A 16808-nucleotide genomic window follows, 5' to 3' on the forward strand; every position below is an offset into this window, starting at 1 on the left:
GCAGCATTGAGTGGGTAGACCTGGTGTCCGCAGCATGCCCTGGGTAGACCTGTTGTCCGCAGCTTGGTAGACCTGTTGCCCGTTTCATGGCTGGGTAGACCTGTTGTCCGCAGCAAGCCGTGAGTAGACCTGTTGCCCGTTTCATGGCTGGGTAGACCTGGTGTCCGCAGCATTGAGTTGGTAGACCTGGTGTCCGCAGCATGCCCTGGGTAGACCTGGTGTCCGCAGCTTGGTAGACCTGTTGCCCGTTTCATGCCTGGGTAGACCTGTTGTCCGCAGCAAGCCGTGGGTAGACCTGGTGTCCGCAGCATGCCCTGGGTAGACCTGGTGTCCGCAGCTTGGTAGACCTGTTGCCCGTTTCATGGCTGGGTAGACCTGTTGTCCGCAGCATTGAGTTGGTAGACCTGTTGCCCGTTTCATGGCTGGGTAGACCTGGTGTCCGCAGCATTGAGTGAGTAGACCTGTTGCCCGTTTCATGGCTGGGTAGACCTGGTGTCCGCAGCTTGGTAGACCTGTTGCCCGTTTCATGGCTGGATAGACCTGGTGTCCGCAGCATGCCCTGGGTAGACCTGGTGTCCGCAGCTTGGTAGACCTGTTGCCCGTTTCATGGCTGGGTAGACCTGGTGTCCGCAGCAAGCCGTGGGTAGACCTGGTGTCCGCAGCTTGGTAGACCTGTTGCCCGTTTCATGGCTGGGTAGACCTGGTGTCCGCAGCATTGAGTTGGTAGACCTGTTGTCCGCAGCAAGCCGTGGGTAGACCTGGTGTCCGCAGCATGCCCTGGGTAGACCTGGTGTCCGCAGCTTGGTAGACCTCTTGCCCGTTTCATGGCTGGGTAGACCTGTTGTCCGCAGCAAGCCGTGGGTAGACCTGGTGTCCGCAGCATGCCCTGGGTAGACCTGGTGTCCGCAGCTTGGTAGACCTGTTGCCCGTTTCATGGCTGGGTAGACCTGGTGTCCGCAGCAAGCCGTGAGTAGACCTGTTGCCCGTTTCATGGCTGGGTAGACCTGGTGTCCGCAGCATGCCCTGGGTAGACCTGGTGTCCGCAGCTTGGTAGACCTATTGCCCGTTTCATGGCTGGGTAGACCTGGTGTCCGCAGCAAGCCGTGAGTAGACCTGTTGCCCGTTTCATGGCTGGGTAGACCTGGTGTCCGCAGCATGCCCTGGGTAGACCTGGTGTCCGCAGCTTGGTAGACCTGTTGCCCGTTTCATGGCTGGGTAGACCTGGTGTCCGCAGCAAGCCGTGGGTAGACCTGGTGTCCGCAGCTTGGTAGACCTGTTGCCCGATTCATGCCTGGGTAGACCTGTTGTCCGCAGCAAGCCGTGGGTAGACCTGGTGTCCGCAGCTTGGTAGACCTGTTGCCCGATTCATGCCTGGGTAGACCTGTTGCCCGCAGCATTGAGTGGGTAGACCTGTTGCCCGTTTCATGGCTGGGTAGACCTGGTGTCCGCAGCATTGAGTTGGTAGACCTGGTGTCCGCAGCATGCCCTGGGTAGACCTGGTGTCCGCAGCTTGGTAGACCTGTTGCCCGTTTCATGGCTGGGTAGACCTGGTGTCCGCAGCATTGAGTTGGTAGACCTGGTGTCCGCAGCATGCCCTGGGTAGACCTGGTGTCCGCAGCTTGGTAGACCTGTTGCCCGTTTCATGGCTGGGTAGACCTGGTGTCCGCAGCTTGGTAGACCTGTTGCCTGTTTCATGGCTGGGTAGACCTGGTGTCCGCAGCAAGCCGTGAGTAGACCTGTTGCCCGTTTCATGGCTGGGTAGACCTGGTGTCCGCAGCATGCCCTGGGTAGACCTGGTGTCCGCAGCTTGGTAGACCTGTTGCCCGTTTCATGGCTGGGTAGACCTGTTGTCCGCTGCAAGCCGTGAGTAGACCTGTTGCCCGTTTCATGGCTGGGTAGACCTGGTGTCCGCAGCATGCCCTGGGTAGACCTGGTGTCCGCAGCTTGGTAGACCTGTTGCCCGTTTCATGGCTGGGTAGACCTGTTGTCCGCAGCATTGAGTGGGTAGACCTGTTGCCCGTTTCATGGCTGGGTAGACCTGTTGTCCGCAGCAAGCCGTGGGTAGACCTGGTGTCCGGAGCTTGGTAGACCTGTTGCCCGATTCATGGCTGGGTAGACCTGTTGTCCGCAGCAAGCCGTGGGTAGACCTGGTGTCCGCAGCATGCCCTGGGTAGACCTGGTGTCCGCAGCTTGGTAGACCTGTTGCCCGTTTCATGGCTGGGTAGACCTGGTGTCCGCAGCAAGCCGTGAGTAGACCTGTTGCCCGTTTCATGGCTGGGTAGACCTGGTGTCCGCAGCATGCCCTGGGTAGACCTGGTGTCCGCAGCTTGGTTGACCTGTTGCCCGTTTCATGGCTGGGTAGACCTGTTGTCCGCAGCAAGCCGTGGGTAGACCTGGTGTCCGCAGCATGCCCTGGGTAGACCTGGTGTCCGCAGCCTGGTAGACCTGTTGCCCGTTTCATGGCTGGGTAGACCTGGTGTCCGCAGCAAGCCGTGGGTAGACCTGGTGTCCGCAGCATGCCCTGGGTAGACCTGGTGTCCGCAGCTTGGTAGACCTGTTGCCCGTTTCATGGCTGGGTAGACCTGGTGTCCGCAGCAAGCCGTGAGTAGACCTGTTGCCCGTTTCATGGCTGGGTAGACCTGTTGTCCGCAGCATGCCCTGGGTAGACCTGTTGTCCGCAGCTTGGTAGACCTGTTGCCCGTTTCATGGCTGGGTAGGCCTGGTGTCCGCAGCATGCCCTGGGTAGACCTGGTGTCCGCAGCTTGGTAGACCTGTTGCCCGTTTCATGGCTGGGTAGACCTGGTGTCCGCAGCAAGCCGTGGGTAGACCTGGTGTCCGCAGCTTGGTAGACCTGTTGCCCGATTCATGCCTGGGTAGACCTGTTGTCCGCAGCATTGAGTGGGTAGACCTGGTGTCCGCAGCTTGGTAGACCTGTTGCCCGTTTCATGGCTGGGTAGACCTGTTGTCCGCAGCATTGAGTTGGTAGACCTGTTGCCCGTTTCATGGCTGGGTAGACCTGGTGTCCGCAGCATTGAGTGAGTAGACCTGTTGCCCGTTTCATGGCTGGGTAGACCTGGTGTCCGCAGCTTGGTAGACCTGTTGCCCGTTTCATGGCTGGGTAGACCTGGTGTCCGCAGCATGCCCTGGGTAGACCTGGTGTCCGCAGCTTGGTAGACCTGTTGCCCGATTCATGCCTGGGTAGACCTGTTGTCCGCAGCAAGCCGTGGGTAGACCTGGTGTCCGCAGCATGCCCTGGGTAGACCTGGTGTCCGCAGCTTGGTAGACCTGTTGCCCGTTTCATGGCTGGGTAGACCTGGTGTCCGCAGCAAGCCGTGAGTAGACCTGTTGCCCGTTTCATGGCTGGGTAGACCTGGTGTCCGCAGCATGCCCTGGGTAGACCTGGTGTCCGCAGCTTGGTAGACCTGTTGCCCGTTTCATGGCTGGGTAGACCTGGTGTCCGCAGCAAGCCGTGAGTAGACCTGTTGCCCGTTTCATGGCTGGGTAGACCTGGTGTCCGCAGCATGCCCTGGGTAGACCTGGTGTCCGCAGCTTGGTAGACCTGTTGCCCGTTTCATGGCTGGGTAGACCTGTTGTCCGCAGCAAGCCGTGGGTAGACCTGGTGTCCGGAGCTTGGTAGACCTGTTGCCCGATTCATGCCTGGGTAGACCTGTTGTCCGCAGCATTGAGTGGGTAGACCTGGTGTCCGCAGCATGCCCTGGGTAGACCTGGTGTCCGCAGCTTGGTAGACCTGTTGCCCGTTTCATGGCTGGGTAGACCTGTTGTCCGCAGCAAGCCGTGAGTAGACCTGTTGCCCGTTTCATGGCTGGGTAGACCTGGTGTCCGCAGCATGCCCTGGGTAGACCTGGTGTCCGCAGCTTGGTAGACCTGTTGCCCGTTTCATGGCTGGGTAGACCTGTTGTCCGCAGCAAGCCGTGGGTAGACCTGGTGTCCGGAGCTTGGTAGACCTGTTGCCCGATTCATGCCTGGGTAGACCTGTTGTCCGCAGCATTGAGTGGGTAGACCTGGTGTCCGCAGCATGCCCTGGGTAGACCTGTTGTCCGCAGCTTGGTAGACCTGTTGCCCGTTTCATGGCTGGGTAGACCTGTTGTCCGCAGCAAGCCGTGAGTAGACCTGTTGCCCGTTTCATGGCTGGGTAGACCTGTTGTCCGCAGCATGCCCTGGGTAGACCTGGTGTCCGCAGCTTGGTAGACCTGTTGCCCGTTTCATGGCTGGGTAGACCTGGTGTCCGCAGCAAGCCGTGGGTAGACCTGGTGTCCGCAGCATGCCCTGGGTAGACCTGGTGTCCGCAGCTTGGTAGACCTGTTGCCCGTTTCATGGCTGGGTAGACCTGTTGTCCGCAGCAAGCCGTGGGTAGACCTGGTGTCCGGAGCTTGGTAGACCTGTTGCCCGATTCATGCCTGGGTAGACCTGTTGTCCGCAGCATTGAGTGGGTAGACCTGGTGTCCGCAGCATGCCCTGGGTAGACCTGGTGTCCGCAGCTTGGTAGACCTGTTGCCCGTTTCATGGCTGGGTAGACCTGGTGTCCGCAGCAAGCCGTGAGTAGACCTGTTGCCCGTTTCATGGCTGGGTAGACCTGGTGTCCGCAGCATGCCCTGGGTAGACCTGGTGTCCGCAGCTTGGTAGACCTGTTGCCCGTTTCATGGCTGGGTAGACCTGTTGTCCGCAGCAAGCCGTGGGTAGACCTGGTGTCCGGAGCTTGGTAGACCTGTTGCCCGATTCATGCCTGGGTAGACCTGTTGTCCGCAGCATTGAGTGGGTAGACCTGGTGTCCGCAGCATGCCCTGGGTAGACCTGGTGTCCGCAGCTTGGTAGACCTGTTGCCCGTTTCATGGCTGGGTAGACCTGGTGTCCGCAGCAAGCCGTGGGTAGACCTGGTGTCCGCAGCTTGGTAGACCTGTTGCCCGATTCATGCCTGGGTAGACCTGTTGTCCGCAGCAAGCCGTGGGTAGACCTGGTGTCCGCAGCTTGGTAGACCTGTTGCCCGATTCATGCCTGGGTAGACCTGTTGCCCGCAGCATTGAGTTGGTAGACCTGTTGCCCGTTTCATGGCTGGGTAGACCTGGTGTCCGCAGCATTGAGTTGGTAGACCTGGTGTCCGCAGCATGCCCTGGGTAGACCTGGTGTCCGCAGCTTGGTAGACCTGTTGCCCGTTTCATGGCTGGGTAGACCTGGTGTCCGCAGCATTGAGTTGGTAGACCTGGTGTCCGCAGCATGCCCTGGGTAGACCTGGTGTCCGCAGCTTGGTAGACCTGTTGCCCGTTTCATGGCTGGGTAGACCTGGTGTCCGCAGCTTGGTAGACCTGTTGCCTGTTTCATGGCTGGGTAGACCTGGTGTCCGCAGCAAGCCGTGAGTAGACCTGTTGCCCGTTTCATGGCTGGGTAGACCTGGTGTCCGCAGCATGCCCTGGGTAGACCTGGTGTCCGCAGCTTGGTAGACCTGTTGCCCGTTTCATGGCTGGGTAGACCTGTTGTCCGCTGCAAGCCGTGAGTAGACCTGTTGCCCGTTTCATGGCTGGGTAGACCTGGTGTCCGCAGCATGCCCTGGGTAGACCTGGTGTCCGCAGCTTGGTAGACCTGTTGCCCGTTTCATGGCTGGGTAGACCTGTTGTCCGCAGCATTGAGTGGGTAGACCTGTTGCCCGTTTCATGGCTGGGTAGACCTGTTGTCCGCAGCAAGCCGTGGGTAGACCTGGTGTCCGGAGCTTGGTAGACCTGTTGCCCGATTCATGCCTGGGTAGACCTGTTGTCCGCAGCAAGCCGTGGGTAGACCTGGTGTCCGCAGCATGCCCTGGGTAGACCTGGTGTCCGCAGCTTGGTAGACCTGTTGCCCGTTTCATGGCTGGGTAGACCTGGTGTCCGCAGCAAGCCGTGAGTAGACCTGTTGCCCGTTTCATGGCTGGGTAGACCTGGTGTCCGCAGCATGCCCTGGGTAGACCTGGTGTCCGCAGCTTGGTTGACCTGTTGCCCGTTTCATGGCTGGGTAGACCTGTTGTCCGCAGCAAGCCGTGGGTAGACCTGGTGTCCGCAGCATGCCCTGGGTAGACCTGGTGTCCGCAGCCTGGTAGACCTGTTGCCCGTTTCATGGCTGGGTAGACCTGGTGTCCGCAGCAAGCCGTGGGTAGACCTGGTGTCCGCAGCATGCCCTGGGTAGACCTGGTGTCCGCAGCTTGGTAGACCTGTTGCCCGTTTCATGGCTGGGTAGACCTGGTGTCCGCAGCAAGCCGTGAGTAGACCTGTTGCCCGTTTCATGGCTGGGTAGACCTGTTGTCCGCAGCATGCCCTGGGTAGACCTGTTGTCCGCAGCTTGGTAGACCTGTTGCCCGTTTCATGGCTGGGTAGGCCTGGTGTCCGCAGCATGCCCTGGGTAGACCTGGTGTCCGCAGCTTGGTAGACCTGTTGCCCGTTTCATGGCTGGGTAGACCTGGTGTCCGCAGCAAGCCGTGGGTAGACCTGGTGTCCGCAGCTTGGTAGACCTGTTGCCCGATTCATGCCTGGGTAGACCTGTTGTCCGCAGCATTGAGTGGGTAGACCTGGTGTCCGCAGCTTGGTAGACCTGTTGCCCGTTTCATGGCTGGGTAGACCTGTTGTCCGCAGCATTGAGTTGGTAGACCTGTTGCCCGTTTCATGGCTGGGTAGACCTGGTGTCCGCAGCATTGAGTGAGTAGACCTGTTGCCCGTTTCATGGCTGGGTAGACCTGGTGTCCGCAGCTTGGTAGACCTGTTGCCCGTTTCATGGCTGGGTAGACCTGGTGTCCGCAGCATGCCCTGGGTAGACCTGGTGTCCGCAGCTTGGTAGACCTGTTGCCCGATTCATGCCTGGGTAGACCTGTTGTCCGCAGCAAGCCGTGGGTAGACCTGGTGTCCGCAGCATGCCCTGGGTAGACCTGGTGTCCGCAGCTTGGTAGACCTGTTGCCCGTTTCATGGCTGGGTAGACCTGGTGTCCGCAGCAAGCCGTGAGTAGACCTGTTGCCCGTTTCATGGCTGGGTAGACCTGGTGTCCGCAGCATGCCCTGGGTAGACCTGGTGTCCGCAGCTTGGTAGACCTGTTGCCCGTTTCATGGCTGGGTAGACCTGGTGTCCGCAGCAAGCCGTGAGTAGACCTGTTGCCCGTTTCATGGCTGGGTAGACCTGGTGTCCGCAGCATGCCCTGGGTAGACCTGGTGTCCGCAGCTTGGTAGACCTGTTGCCCGTTTCATGGCTGGGTAGACCTGTTGTCCGCAGCAAGCCGTGGGTAGACCTGGTGTCCGGAGCTTGGTAGACCTGTTGCCCGATTCATGCCTGGGTAGACCTGTTGTCCGCAGCATTGAGTGGGTAGACCTGGTGTCCGCAGCATGCCCTGGGTAGACCTGGTGTCCGCAGCTTGGTAGACCTGTTGCCCGTTTCATGGCTGGGTAGACCTGTTGTCCGCAGCAAGCCGTGAGTAGACCTGTTGCCCGTTTCATGGCTGGGTAGACCTGGTGTCCGCAGCATGCCCTGGGTAGACCTGGTGTCCGCAGCTTGGTAGACCTGTTGCCCGTTTCATGGCTGGGTAGACCTGTTGTCCGCAGCAAGCCGTGGGTAGACCTGGTGTCCGGAGCTTGGTAGACCTGTTGCCCGATTCATGCCTGGGTAGACCTGTTGTCCGCAGCATTGAGTGGGTAGACCTGGTGTCCGCAGCATGCCCTGGGTAGACCTGGTGTCCGCAGCTTGGTAGACCTGTTGCCCGTTTCATGGCTGGGTAGACCTGTTGTCCGCAGCAAGCCGTGAGTAGACCTGTTGCCCGTTTCATGGCTGGGTAGACCTGTTGTCCGCAGCATGCCCTGGGTAGACCTGGTGTCCGCAGCTTGGTAGACCTGTTGCCCGTTTCATGGCTGGGTAGACCTGGTGTCCGCAGCAAGCCGTGGGTAGACCTGGTGTCCGCAGCATGCCCTGGGTAGACCTGGTGTCCGCAGCTTGGTAGACCTGTTGCCCGTTTCATGGCTGGGTAGACCTGTTGTCCGCAGCATTGAGTGGGTAGACCTGTTGCCCGTTTCATGGCTGGGTAGACCTGGTGTCCGCAGCTTGGTAGACCTGTTGCCCGTTTCATGGCTGGGTAGACCTGGTGTCCGCAGCATTGAGTTGGTAGACCTGGTGTCCGCTACATACCCTGGGTAGACCTGGTGTCCGCAGCTTGGTAGACCTGTTGCCCGTTTCATGGCTGGGTAGACCTGGTGTCCGCAGCATTGAGTTGGTAGACCTGGTGTCCGCAGCATGCCCTGGGTAGACCTGTTGTCCGCAGCTTGGTAGACCTGTTGCCCGATTCATGGCTGGGTAGACCTGGTGTCCGCAGCAAGCCGTGAGTAGACCTGTTGCCCGTTTCATGGCTGGGTAGACCTGGTGTCCGCAGCATGCCCTGGGTAGACCTGTTGTCCGCAGCTTGGTAGACCTGTTGCCCGTTTCATGGCTGGGTAGACCTGTTGTCCGCAGCAAGCCGTGAGTAGACCTGTTGCCCGTTTCATGGCTGGGTAGACCTGGTGTCCGCAGCATGCCCTGGGTAGACCTGGTGTCCGCAGCTTGGTAGACCTCTTGCCCGTTTCATGGCTGGGTAGACCTGTTGTCCGCAGCAAGCCGTGGGTAGACCTGGTGTCCGCAGCATGCCCTGGGTAGACCTGGTGTCCGCAGCTTGGTAGACCTGTTGCCCGTTTCATGGCTGGGTAGACCTGGTGTCCGCAGCAAGCCGTGAGTAGACCTGTTGCCCGTTTCATGGCTGGGTAGACCTGGTGTCCGCAGCATGCCCTGGGTAGACCTGGTGTCCGCAGCTTGGTAGACCTGTTGCCCGTTTCATGGCTGGGTAGACCTGGTGTCCGCAGCAAGCCGTGAGTAGACCTGTTGCCCGTTTCATGGCTGGGTAGACCTGGTGTCCGCAGCATGCCCTGGGTAGACCTGGTGTCCGCAGCTTGGTAGACCTGTTGCCCGTTTCATGGCTGGGTAGACCTGGTGTCCGCAGCAAGCCGTGGGTAGACCTGGTGTCCGCAGCTTGGTAGACCTGTTGCCCGATTCATGCCTGGGTAGACCTGTTGTCCGCAGCAAGCCGTGGGTAGACCTGGTGTCCGCAGCTTGGTAGACCTGTTGCCCGATTCATGCCTGGGTAGACCTGTTGCCCGCAGCATTGAGTTGGTAGACCTGTTGCCCGTTTCATGGCTGGGTAGACCTGGTGTCCGCAGCATTGAGTTGGTAGACCTGGTGTCCGCAGCATGCCCTGGGTAGACCTGGTGTCCGCAGCTTGGTAGACCTGTTGCCCGTTTCATGGCTGGGTAGACCTGTTGTCCGCAGCATTGAGTTGGTAGACCTGGTGTCCGCAGCATGCCCTGGGTAGACCTGGTGTCCGCAGCTTGGTAGACCTGTTGCCCGTTTCATGGCTGGGTAGACCTGGTGTCCGCAGCTTGGTAGACCTGTTGCCTGTTTCATGGCTGGGTAGACCTGGTGTCCGCAGCAAGCCGTGAGTAGACCTGTTGCCCGTTTCATGGCTGGGTAGACCTGGTGTCCGCAGCATGCCCTGGGTAGACCTGGTGTCCGCAGCTTGGTAGACCTGTTGCCCGTTTCATGGCTGGGTAGACCTGTTGTCCGCTGCAAGCCGTGAGTAGACCTGTTGCCCGTTTCATGGCTGGGTAGACCTGGTGTCCGCAGCATTGAGTGGGTAGACCTGGTGTCCGCAGCTTGGTAGACCTGTTGCCCGTTTCATGGCTGGGTAGACCTGTTGTCCGCAGCATTGAGTGGGTAGACCTGTTGCCCGTTTCATGGCTGGGTAGACCTGTTGTCCGCAGCAAGCCGTGGGTAGACCTGGTGTCCGGAGCTTGGTAGACCTGTTGCCCGATTCATGCCTGGGTAGACCTGTTGTCCGCAGCAAGCCGTGGGTAGACCTGGTGTCCGCAGCATGCCCTGGGTAGACCTGTTGTCCGCAGCTTGGTAGACCTGTTGCCCGTTTCATGGCTGGGTAGACCTGTTGTCCGCAGCAAGCCGTGAGTAGACCTGTTGCCCGTTTCATGGCTGGGTAGACCTGGTGTCCGCAGCATGCCCTGGGTAGACCTGGTGTCCGCAGCTTGGTAGACCTGTTGCCCGTTTCATGGCTGGGTAGACCTGTTGTCCGCAGCAAGCCGTGGGTAGACCTGGTGTCCGCAGCATGCCCTGGGTAGACCTGGTGTCCGCAGCCTGGTAGACCTGTTGCCCGTTTCATGGCTGGGTAGACCTGGTGTCCGCAGCAAGCCGTGGGTAGACCTGGTGTCCGCAGCATGCCCTGGGTAGACCTGGTGTCCGCAGCTTGGTAGACCTGTTGCCCGTTTCATGGCTGGGTAGACCTGGTGTCCGCAGCAAGCCGTGAGTAGACCTGTTGCCCGTTTCATGGCTGGGTAGACCTGTTGTCCGCAGCATGCCCTGGGTAGACCTGTTGTCCGCAGCTTGGTAGACCTGTTGCCCGTTTCATGGCTGGGTAGGCCTGGTGTCCGCAGCATGCCCTGGGTAGACCTGGTGTCCGCAGCTTGGTAGACCTGTTGCCCGTTTCATGGCTGGGTAGACCTGGTGTCCGCAGCAAGCCGTGGGTAGACCTGGTGTCCGCAGCTTGGTAGACCTGTTGCCCGATTCATGCCTGGGTAGACCTGTTGTCCGCAGCAAGCCGTGGGTAGACCTGGTGTCCGCAGCTTGGTAGACCTGTTGCCCGTTTCATGGCTGGGTAGACCTGTTGTCCGCAGCATTGAGTTGGTAGACCTGTTGCCCGTTTCATGGCTGGGTAGACCTGGTGTCCGCAGCATTGAGTGAGTAGACCTGTTGCCCGTTTCATGGCTGGGTAGACCTGGTGTCCGCAGCTTGGTAGACCTGTTGCCCGTTTCATGGCTGGGTAGACCTGGTGTCCGCAGCATGCCCTGGGTAGACCTGGTGTCCGCAGCTTGGTAGACCTGTTGCCCGTTTCATGGCTGGGTAGACCTGGTGTCCGCAGCAAGCCGTGGGTAGACCTGGTGTCCGCAGCTTGGTAGACCTGTTGCCCGTTTCATGGCTGGGTAGACCTGTTGTCCGCAGCATTGAGTTGGTAGACCTGTTGTCCGCAGCAAGCCGTGGGTAGACCTGGTGTCCGCAGCATGCCCTGGGTAGACCTGGTGTCCGCAGCTTGGTAGACCTGTTGCCCGTTTCATGCCTGGGTAGACCTGTTGTCCGCAGCAAGCCGTGGGTAGACCTGGTGTCCGCAGCATGCCCTGGGTAGACCTGGTGTCCGCAGCTTGGTAGACCTGTTGCCCGTTTCATGGCTGGGTAGACCTGGTGTCCGCAGCAAGCCGTGAGTAGACCTGTTGCCCGTTTCATGGCTGGGTAGACCTGGTGTCCGCAGCATGCCCTGGGTAGACCTGGTGTCCGCAGCTTGGTAGACCTGTTGCCCGTTTCATGGCTGGGTAGACCTGGTGTCCGCAGCAAGCCGTGGGTAGACATGGTGTCCGGAGCTTGGTAGACCTGTTGCCCGATTCATGCCTGGGTAGACCTGTTGTCCGCAGCATTGAGTGGGTAGACCTGGTGTCCGCAGCATGCCCTGGGTAGACCTGTTGTCCGCAGCTTGGTAGACCTGTTGCCCGTTTCATGGCTGGGTAGACCTGTTGTCCGCAGCAAGCCGTGAGTAGACCTGTTGCCCGTTTCATGGCTGGGTAGACCTGTTGTCCGCAGCATGCCCTGGGTAGACCTGGTGTCCGCAGCTTGGTAGACCTGTTGCCCGTTTCATGGCTGGGTAGACCTGGTGTCCGCAGCAAGCCGTGGGTAGACCTGGTGTCCGCAGCATGCCCTGGGTAGACCTGGTGTCCGCAGCTTGGTAGACCTGTTGCCCGTTTCATGGCTGGGTAGACCTGTTGTCTGCAGCAAGCCGTGGGTAGACCTGGTGTCCGGAGCTTGGTAGACCTGTTGCCCGATTCATGCCTGGGTAGACCTGTTGTCCGCAGCATTGAGTGGGTAGACCTGGTGTCCGCAGCATGCCCTGGGTAGACCTGGTGTCCGCAGCTTGGTAGACCTGTTGCCCGTTTCATGGCTGGGTAGACCTGGTGTCCGCAGCAAGCCGTGAGTAGACCTGTTGCCCGTTTCATGGCTGGGTAGACCTGGTGTCCGCAGCATGCCCTGGGTAGACCTGGTGTCCGCAGCTTGGTAGACCTGTTGCCCGTTTCATGGCTGGGTAGACCTGTTGTCCGCAGCAAGCCGTGGGTAGACCTGGTGTCCGGAGCTTGGTAGACCTGTTGCCCGATTCATGCCTGGGTAGACCTGTTGTCCGCAGCATTGAGTGGGTAGACCTGGTGTCCGCAGCATGCCCTGGGTAGACCTGTTGTCCGCAGCTTGGTAGACCTGTTGCCCGTTTCATGGCTGGGTAGACCTGTTGTCCGCAGCAAGCCGTGAGTAGACCTGTTGCCCGTTTCATGGCTGGGTAGACCTGGTGTCCGCAGCATGCCCTGGGTAGACCTGGTGTCCGCAGCTTGGTAGACCTGTTGCCCGTTTCATGGCTGGGTAGACCTGGTGTCCGCAGCAAGCCGTGGGTAGACCTGGTGTCCGCAGCATGCCCTGGGTAGACCTGGTGTCCGCAGCTTGGTAGACCTGTTGCCCGTTTCATGGCTGGGTAGACCTGGTGTCCGCAGCAAGCCGTGGGTAGACCTGGTGTCCGCAGCATGCCCTGGGTAGACCTGGTGTCCGCAGCTTGGTAGACCTGTTGCCCGTTTCATGGCTGGGTAGACCTGGTGTCCGCAGCAAGCCGTGGGTAGACCTGGTGTCCGCAGCTTGGTAGACCTGTTGCCCGATTCATGCCTGGGTAGACCTGTTGTCCGCAGCATTGAGTGGGTAGACCTGGTGTCCGCAGCATGCCCTGGGTAGACCTGGTGTCCGCAGCTTGGTAGACCTGTTGCCCGTTTCATGGCTGGGTAGACCTGGTGTCCGCAGCAAGCCGTGGGTAGACCTGGTGTCCGGAGCTTGGTAGACCTGTTGCCCGATTCATGCCTGGGTAGACCTGTTGTCCGCAGCATTGAGTGGGTAGACCTGGTGTCCGCAGCATGCCCTGGGTAGACCTGTTGTCCGCAGCTTGGTAGACCTGTTGCCCGTTTCATGGCTGGGTAGACCTGTTGTCCGCAGCAAGCCGTGAGTAGACCTGTTGCCCGTTTCATGGCTGGGTAGACCTGGTGTCCGCAGCATGCCCTGGGTAGACCTGGTGTCCGCAGCTTGGTAGACCTGTTGCCCGTTTCATGGCTGGGTAGACCTGTTGTCCGCAGCAAGCCGTGGGTAGACCTGGTGTCCGCAGCATGCCCTGGGTAGACCTGGTGTCCGCAGCTTGGTAGACCTGTTGCCCGTTTCATGGCTGGGTAGACCTGGTGTCCGCAGCAAGCCGTGGGTAGACCTGGTGTCCGCAGCATGCCCTGGGTAGACCTGGTGTCCGCAGCTTGGTAGACCTGTTGCCCGTTTCATGGCTGGGTAGACCTGTTGTCCGCAGCAAGCCGTGGGTAGACCTGGTGTCCGCAGCATGCCCTGGGTAGACCTGGTGTCCGCAGCTTGGTAGACCTGTTGCCCGTTTCATGCCCTGGGTAGACCTGTTGTCCGCAGCTGGGTAGACCTGTTGTCCGCAGCAAGCCGTGGGTAGACCTGGTGTCCGCAGCATGCCCTGGGTAGACCTGGTGTCCGCAGCTTGGTAGACCTGTTGCCCGTTTCATGGCTGGGTAGACCTGGTGTCCGCAGCAAGCCGTGGGTAGACCTGGTGTCCGCAGCATGCCCTGGGTAGACCTGGTGTCCGCAGCTTGGTAGACCTGTTGCCCGTTTCATGGCTGGGTAGACCTGGTGTCCGCAGCAAGCCGTGGGTAGACCTGGTGTCCGCAGCATGCCCTGGGTAGACCTGGTGTCCGCAGCTTGGTAGACCTGTTGCCCGTTTCATGGCTGGGTAGACCTGGTGTCCGCAGCAAGCCGTGGGTAGACCTGGTGTCCGGAGCTTGGTAGACCTGTTGCCCGATTCATGCCTGGGTAGACCTGTTGTCCGCAGCATTGAGTGGGTAGACCTGGTGTCCGCAGCATGCCCTGGGTAGACCTGTTGTCCGCAGCTTGGTAGACCTGTTGCCCGTTTCATGGCTGGGTAGACCTGTTGTCCGCAGCAAGCCGTGGGTAGACCTGGTGTCCGGAGCTTGGTAGACCTGTTGCCCGATTCATGCCTGGGTAGACCTGTTGTCCGCAGCATTGAGTGGGTAGACCTGGTGTCCGCAGCATGCCCTGGGTAGACCTGTTGTCCGCAGCTTGGTAGACCTGTTGCCCGTTTCATGGCTGGGTAGACCTGTTGTCCGCAGCAAGCCGTGAGTAGACCTGTTGCCCGTTTCATGGCTGGGTAGACCTGGTGTCCGCAGCATGCCCTGGGTAGACCTGGTGTCCGCAGCTTGGTAGACCTGTTGCCCGTTTCATGGCTGGGTAGACCTGTTGTCCGCAGCAAGCCGTGGGTAGACCTGGTGTCCGCAGCATGCCCTGGGTAGACCTGGTGTCCGCAGCTTGGTAGACCTGTTGCCCGTTTCATGGCTGGGTAGACCTGGTGTCCGCAGCAAGCCGTGGGTAGACCTGGTGTCCGCAGCATGCCCTGGGTAGACCTGGTGTCCGCAGCTTGGTAGACCTGTTGCCCGTTTCATGGCTGGGTAGACCTGTTGTCCGCAGCAAGCCGTGGGTAGACCTGGTGTCCGCAGCATGCCCTGGGTAGACCTGGTGTCCGCAGCTTGGTAGACCTGTTGCCCGTTTCATGCCCTGGGTAGACCTGTTGTCCGCAGCTGGGTAGACCTGTTGTCCGCAGCAAGCCGTGGGTAGACCTGGTGTCCGCAGCATGCCCTGGGTAGACCTGGTGTCCGCAGCTTGGTAGACCTGTTGCCCGTTTCATGGCTGGGTAGACCTGTTGTCCGCAGCAAGCCGTCGGTAGACCTGTTGCCCGTTTCATGGCTGGTAGACCTGTTGTCCGCCGCCGGCCTGGAAGTACTCCAAGGGGTCGCTGTTTCTCGCTGCCTCCGGCTATGTCATCGTAGAAGGCGGCGTGCGCCACTGCGCCCCCTCGGTCACGTACATCGGTTCTCTTTCCGGCCTCCGCCGCTTCGGGCCCATCTGTCCGTATTATGGGAACGAGGTGACGGGCCGTATCCCCACAGGCTGTTGCTGTGCCTGTGTCCGTGGCGGAGAAGGGCGGACGCGCGTGCGGTCGCCAGGGCCAGAAGAACACCGCCGATGTCGGGGCGAGTCGCGTGGCTTCGTCCGGCTTCCCGTCTTACCCAGTTCGACTGGGACAGGTTAGCCCAGAGAGAGAGACCGATGCGATCCGAGAGCCGCTCCCCGGCCCAGGCGAGGCTGCGTGCTCAGTCGGGGGAGAAGCGAGAAAGCCCCCAGAGAGACCGATGCGATCCGAGAGCCGCTCCCCGGCCCAGGCCGAGGCTGCGTGTTCAGTCCGGGGGAGAAGCGAGAAAGCCCCCAGAGAGAGCGATGCGATCCGAGAGCCACCGCGCTCCCCCGGCCCAGGCGAGGCTGCGTTGTTCCAGGCGGGGGAGAAGCGAGAAAAAGGCCCAGAGAGAGGGCGAGAAAGCCGCGAGTGTGTCCCGCTCCGGCCCGGCTGCTGCCGGTTTCGTGACAACGGGGAGCCGGGCGCCTGCTCGCTCCCCCGGGGATGGTGGCGGGCGAGGCGGCGGCGCCTCGCCCCTTTTCTGCCCGGCCTTAAGCCGGGGCCCCGCCCGCTCGCCGGGTGCGGCATTTCTTCGGCTGTCGGTCCCGGTGCACGCTGGTGGCCGGCAGCCGGGGCTGGATTTCTGTGGGGCCGGCCCGGGGTTGTGTTGAGCCTGCCCGGGCTTTCCCTGGCCCCCCTCCCCGAGAGCCCCCCGGGCGTGGCTCGCTTGGCCGAGGTTGGCTGCGCCTCGTTTCCCGCTCCCGACCTGTGTTGCCAGAGTTGTGTCCGTATCGAAAGGGCAGCGGGGGACATGCAGTGGGGCGTGTGGCCTCGCCTCTCGGCTTCGCTTGCTTGCCTGCGAAGGGGGGCTCGGTGACGGGAGTGTCCGGCCCTGCCGTGTGTTGTTGAAGTCGTCCCCCTTCCTCGGCCCTAAGCCGGGGACCCGCGTGTAGCGGGCAGAATTTTTCCGGGGCGGCGGTCGGCCGCGGTGGCCGGCCGTGTCCCCCCCCCCAGGACGGACCCCGCAACCCAACAGAGAGCGAGCGAGCGAGTGAGCCCCCGAGAGTGTGTCGTGGGCGGGGCGGCGGCGCCTCGCCCTTTCTCGGTATCGGCCGGGCGCGATCGAGGCACCGTGCCGGGGCGGCCCGTGGTGTCTGGCCTGCCCCGGCTGCCGTGGTTGCCGTTGCCGGCGGGGGCTGGGTTTTGCGAGCGGCTCCGTTCTTTTTTATTAAAGCGTGCCGGTGTGCGGGGCAGTGTGGGGGTGCCCGCCCGGCCTCCGTTCTTTTTCTCTCGCGGCCCTAAGCCGCGGCACCGAGAAGCGCGCGCTGACGAAGGGTCACGGGCCGCCACCGAAGCGAAAGCGAAAGGCGAGAGAGAAGGGCTGGCTGTGTTGGCGAGTGAGAAAAGAGACCGTATGTCCGGTGGTTGGAGGGGTTTTACGGGAGGAGTTGAGAGGCGCGTTCTCGCCCCCACCCCTGGCTCGTGACCCCCGTGGCTAGCACGGGTCGTGCGACGCATGGCGTGCTTTTTTTTTTAGTTTTTTTTTTGGTGCGGTGGCTTGCCCTTCCCCCCGGCTTTTTTTCCGGGTGGGAAGCCGATCGCTGCGAGGCGGGCGAAAGCCGGTGGCCCGCGGCGTGGTCGGTGGCAGCTGCTCCGTTTT

The sequence above is a fragment of the Sturnus vulgaris genome, unplaced genomic scaffold (genome assembly GCF_052056855.1).
Source record: "Sturnus vulgaris isolate bStuVul1 unplaced genomic scaffold, bStuVul1.hap1 Scaffold_606, whole genome shotgun sequence".
Classification (NCBI taxonomy): Eukaryota; Metazoa; Chordata; class Aves; order Passeriformes; family Sturnidae; genus Sturnus; species Sturnus vulgaris.